The sequence below is a fragment of the Danio rerio genome, chromosome 1 (assembly GCF_049306965.1).
Source record: "Danio rerio strain Tuebingen ecotype United States chromosome 1, GRCz12tu, whole genome shotgun sequence".
Lineage (NCBI taxonomy): Eukaryota > Metazoa > Chordata > Actinopteri > Cypriniformes > Danionidae > Danio > Danio rerio.
Window position 1 is genome coordinate 16,552,116 of NC_133176.1, and position 6,204 is coordinate 16,558,319.

At 36.1% G+C, this 6,204-nt stretch overlaps 1 long non-coding RNA gene across 1 annotated transcript; it reads right to left on the minus strand.

The window, feature by feature from the left end:
- Positions 1–3,052: 3,052 nt before the first annotated feature.
- Positions 3,053–5,749, minus strand: LOC137495476 (uncharacterized). The gene is made up of 6 exons (XR_011015279.2): positions 5,712–5,749; positions 5,279–5,391; positions 4,186–4,312; positions 3,927–4,012; positions 3,568–3,610; positions 3,053–3,470 (listed from the first exon to the last, which is right to left on the minus strand). It is a non-coding gene; the product is annotated as an uncharacterized lncRNA (long non-coding RNA).
- Positions 5,750–6,204: the final 455 nt, after the last annotated feature.

Genomic DNA, 6,204 nt, shown 5'->3' on the forward strand with positions numbered 1-6,204 from the left:
ATGCATTAATTAAAGTAGGTTTATTATAACCATCATTGATGATGGTTGAACTTTACTTGAACTAAATTTATTATGCCTTGCGCATTACGACTTCGGCGAACTGAGAAAACTGTGGTTAAACAGGTTTTATACGTCAGATGGTGGAAAAAAGCTAATTTGTTTCTTGAGTTTATGAGTTTATTACTGAAGCTTAAAATGTTTGCTTTTTTAACACCTATGATATTTCACTTTTTAAACATAATTAAGCTCAGAAAGATTCTCTGATGTCTCACAGTTTACTTTGACATTTAAAGATGTACAATTTAACACAGGATCCATATTTTGGGTTATAAAGTATGTGTTATTGTATATGTTTATAATAATACTCATTTCAACTCTGGAAATTATTAATAAAAAAATAAACAAAAGCTTGTTTACTTGTCACCTTATTTACACCAACTGGTATTTCACAGGACGCAGAATCTGCCATTTAACAGCTAATTAGCTGCTTTTCAGCTAAACTGAAATAGTAAATCAATTAAGAAACATGAATCATTTGAACAATACAGCTCAAAATTATTAAACATTTGCTTGTCTTATATAAGCTGTAACTAATCTAGCATATAGTATATGATTAAATTATACATGTATAAATCTGTAAAAATACATCAATCAAAATTGTAATTCCTTCACATACTAATCAATTCTTTTGAATGAATAGTTGTAAAATCATTAAACAACAACATTTTATCAATTAAAATAAACATAGCCTATTAAACGTTTCTTATAGCTGTAAACTTTACAATTTTCTAGCTGTATCCGAAACTTTTCAAGACATTTGTCAAGTGTTTGTCCTCAAACAGCTTCTGTGTATGTGGTTTGCATCTCATCCAAAGCCTCCTTTGTTCATTCAATGTCAGAACTACTGCATGCAAACACAAACCCTCTTGGAATGGCAGCCCAAAATGTAAAAACCCATTTTAGTTGCATTCTCCAGGCCTTTCTTTTGTCAAATTCCTCCACAATGTCCTTGGTATTTAATTTAAAGCTTCATGTGTTCTCAGTGAAAAGAATGACTACTTCTGATAGTCTGTTCTTCAGCATGAGGCTCTGCAAATAATTTTTATTAGCTTCAGCTCTGGAAATAAGCACTCTACTGAAGCTAGACTAATAGGGAATTCACCACCCCGTCTTTCTTCTTTGAATCTTAACTTTTATGCATAAGTTTGTCCATCCTTTAATGTTCTTTCAGCTTTCAATCTCTCACGAGTTTTTATTTTACTTATTTATTTAAATTTTTTTATTTTCATTCATTCATTCATTTTCTTTTGGGCTTAGTCCCTTTATTAATCTGGGGTCGCCACAGCGGAATGAACCACCAACCTATCCAGCATATGTTTTTATGCAGCGGATGCCCTTCCAGCTGCACCCCATCTCTGGGAAACACCTATACAAAATCATTCACACTCATACACCATGGACAATTTAGCTTACCCAATTCACCTGTACCGCATGTCTTTGGACTGTGGGGGGAAACCGAAGCACCGCAGAAAGAACATCCTCTCATTCGGAATTCACCAGCTTTCTTTTGCTTGTGTGAACACTATCAGTCATGTTGGTTCTCGATTCCATGATCACATTTGCACAGATATTGACAAACCATCATAAACTAAAATTCTAATCTTTAGTGACAAGGCAGCACTGGCAAATTAAAAACAATTTTTAACTAGTCAAAGTGGCTAGTGGAGGTGTCTGTCTAACCTGCCACAGGTGCTCAGTGTTAATGTCAAGCCCTGGTGCCAGCATACTGTACACAAAAAAAAAAGAAAAAAAAAAAAGAATATATATATATATATATATATATATATATATATATATATATATATATATATATATATATATATATATATATATATTCATTCATTTTCTTGTCGGCTTAGTCCCTTTATTAATCCGGGGTCGCCACAGCAGAATGAACCGCCAACTTGTCCAGGAAGTTTTTACGCAGCGGATGCCCTTCCAGCCGCAACCCATCTCTGGGAAACATCCACACTTACATTCACACCCACACTCATACACTACGGTCAATTTAGCCTACCCAATTCACCTGTACCGCATGTCTTTGGACTGTGGGGGAAACCAGAGCACACGGAGGAAAGTCCACACAGAAACGCCAACTGTGAGGCACCTACTGCGCCACTGCCTCGCCTATATATATATATATATATATATATATATATACACGGATCAGTGCGTCGCAACACAGTCTCATTCTGAAAACGTAGCCCTATATACATTTCTGGAGAGCACAAATTATGTAGCGAGAGGAACGTATGGCTGCATTTCGTCTTTAAAATGAACAGTAGAGGGTAGAGGGAACAGTAGAAAATGAACAGTAAATATATATTTGCTTGTTCAAACTACTTATTTAAAATGAGCTGAAACAACACAATTCTTGACATTTCATTGGGACAATTTAACTTTTCTATTGTCAATCTACATAAAGTTGTTAAAAGTGTTAAGCTAACTTAATCAATTTTTGTTGGGACAAAATTCATGAATTGTGTGGAACAATACATTTTTTACAGTGTAAATACACTGATATTTCTTTTATTATTAATTCCCGCATTTTAATTAAAAGATCTCAGAATCCGCTCAGCACCAAATGAATGCGCATACCCTGCAATTCCCAGACTCTACGCCCCTGTTACCAAACATGTGATCTTTGAATGAAAATACACAGCAAAATATGGGGACCCAAAACAACTCTATGGGTGTTAATTTCAACACTTTGAAAGTGTCTCATGGGGTCCACTCAAAACAGAGTTAAAACAACACTTTCAAAAGGGTTGGCACATTGACACCGAAGTAAGGGTTAATTTTAACTCAGGGCAGAGTTAAAAAATTTAACTATATTTAACACCACCTGGTGTAATATATTATTTTATTAAACTCTCTTGAGTGTAAATATGGTAAAAAGGTCAAATAGACTGTAAATTACAAAATAAAAAACATTTTATTTGAAAACATTCACAACTTCAACAATTCATTCAATTTTTAAAATGCAAAAATGTCAAATTTGCTTTAAATGTTTTATTAGTAAAGACAGTATCAACAAAATATGATGTCCAAACTTGATGTTTCATCAGAGCAATTTGAAAGTTCAATATATCGTCACTCATAGTTTTCTTCTGAACTTACATTTTAAACAACTTGGCGTGCAAATCTTTCACTTTTGGTGTTTCCTTGGTCCTCCATATCAAACACAGCAGTTTAAATGAAGGTATAAATGCTGTAAACTTGTGTGAAAACAAACTGGAGCTAGGAAATCTCATCAAGCATGTCCTGTGAAAGATGTGCTTCCCAGCCACAGGATGACCTTTTTATCCATGATGATGTAGTAGCTGCTGATCGCTCGTCTGGTGGTTCCTGATGCACGGATATACTGTAGGGTGATGCTCATCTAAGAACTCTTCAAGACTCCAGCATGACTAAGAAAAATGTTTGAAAACAAATTGCAATCAAATTCTATGATATATTTAAAAGAACATTTAAAGTAAATAAAACATTCAAGAAATCTAAACTCACCTTTTGAAAATCCACATGACGATCCACAACTTGACTCTCCCAGCTGGTTGAGGTGACAGGGTATGGAAAAGTAGAAAAAACACATACATCACTGTTGGATCTCCAAAAACAATTAGGTTAACCACTATGACTAGAACTGGGAATACAGGCAGCTGTCTGTCCAGAATCCTGAATTTAACACAACACTTGGAGCAAAATTTAGAGGAGCTTAAAATCTTTTATATCATTTAGTGATGCTGACTTCCCCAAAATATTAGCCACAGTGTAAAAAATATTCATAAACTTACAGTTTTCTGTAAGTGTGTGTGTGTGTGTGTGTGTGTGTGTGTGTGTGTGTGTGCGTGTGCGTGTTTCTTTACCAGATTCAACTTGTTAGGCCCTTTCAGGTCCAGTATTGACGCCACCTTTCCTGGAGTCTAGCAGATGTTTCAGGTCCAAATATAATCTAAAATATTAGGATAAGCAGAAGAGAAAAATTGCAAAGCAGAGCAAAACATTATTTAAGTAACAGTTCACCCACAATACAAAACTTATCACCTTCATGTCATTTGTTATTCTCTAATGCTCTAATACCCTCTCAGCTTATGTGAAACAAATACAGAACTTTATCAAACATACCTTCATTATTATCACCACATATGACCAAGAAGGTGTGCTTGGTTATTTCACCAACTCTGGAAATACACCATCCGTCTCTAATCAGCCACCGTCACAGGGTCTTGTGTTATTGTATAGAGAACTGTGGCTGTTAAAAAACAACAACACACTAGTATCTAACACATAAGCATAACCTTCAGATAAAAAAGAGAGATGAACATCACAAAGTATGCCTCAAACATTTTCACATATCTTTTGATTCAGATGTTGATTATTGATAATAAATCTACAAATCAAACCTGTATCATCATTAGGCTGCTCAAATATGAATCAGTTGATTAATTTTACAGACAGGTGTGTTTACAACGCACTAAATTGTCTTTAATAAAAAGGAAATGTTGTGTACAGTACATGCTAAGTTTAGCCTATAGTTTTAAGCACAATATCATGCGGGAGAAAAAGCTTGACTAAGATGTTCCTGACAACAGAAATAGCTTAACTTACTAGCGTTAGACATCCCGAGTTGGGAAAAGTCATTTTCGGGGGATACAGAGTTGATTTGCGGGAGGTAGCGGGAGAGATGAGTACCTAAAGAGCAATGGGATGAGTTGCGCGCGACGTACCTAAAGAGCGGTGGGGGTGACTTGCGCGCGACGTACCTGAAGAGCTGGGAGGGATGCGGTGGAGAGGGGTGTGCAAAGTGTTTAATGACCGGGCGGGAGACGCGCGATATCCGGGAGATTATCATTCATTTGCGGGCATCTACGTGGGCATATGGGAGTCTCTGTGCATTTGCGGGATAACGTTAACGTTAGTCCCGCAACTTCCGGGAGACTTCTGTAACGTTAAATGTCTGATAAAGTGCAAACGCGGTCATTTAAAGACATTAATGTTAACATTCCGACTTTAATGGTTGTCAACACTTAATATAATTCAAGCGTACGTTATCACACGAGTCTAAGTTATGGACTAACGGTATATGGACGGCCACGAATGAACCAGTTTAAAAGGGCCGCGGTGTTTAAAATAACCAAATTAACGTACACGAATAACAAACAATCATTTGTTTAAGTCAGGAAGCCTTTTACAAGTAAGCATATGCTCATTTACTCACCAGATATGTTTTAGAAACTCTCCAGAGCTTATGGAAACCGTCCTGTGTTGCCGTTAGCATCCGGGCAGAGTAGGCTAACGTTAGGCGGCTCCGGGGATTCCCTCGCTAGTTTGCTTGGAATTAAAGGAGAAGTGTCGATTTTATTTTACAGATGGGTAACAACGCACAAAATGGCATTAAGCGTGACAGAAATGTGTTGAACATGTACATTTGATGTTTTTATGCACTATGTATGCGTGAGCATATATAAAAACATTCTTGAAAAGAAGTGAATAGTAATGCAGTTAAGCTAGATACACAAACGACCATGAATGAACCGCAGAAGTTTAAAATTGTAACTCCATTCTAAAGTTATTAACTTAACAACATGTTTACAACTGTATTTCCTTAAAGAAAGTCTGTAAAATACCAACATTTAGGTAGTTTGACTCACCAGTTGCTGTTCTAAACCTCAGATGGAAAATGGCGTCTGGAAAATTCTTCAGTGACTGGGGCCGCATGAATTCCCGGATGTTGGAAATAACACCACCAAGTGTTGAAAAGATAACTCCTTGATTTCGCACTGAATAAAAACAATTCTAACTCTTATTATAATTATTTATCAAAATCTAACTCTTTAACGTCAACACTTAACTCTCAAATGCTTCAACACCGAGAATTTAACTCTGATGAATTTGCTGTGTAGTTTTTACACCAGACATATTTTTTTACTGAAAAACAACAGTCTCCCCTTTTTATTATTTTTATTAAAAAACAAAATGTGTCAAGGATGTCCATTCTGCTTGTGTGTGAGAGTTTGTGAACTGCATGCACCCTCTTGTGAATGTGTCGTCTCCTTGCTTGTTTTATGTGAGACTGTATTCGCTGAGGAAACTCTACATGTATGCATGAGCTTGTCAATTGTGAGTTGTTGGAGAGGGTGATGG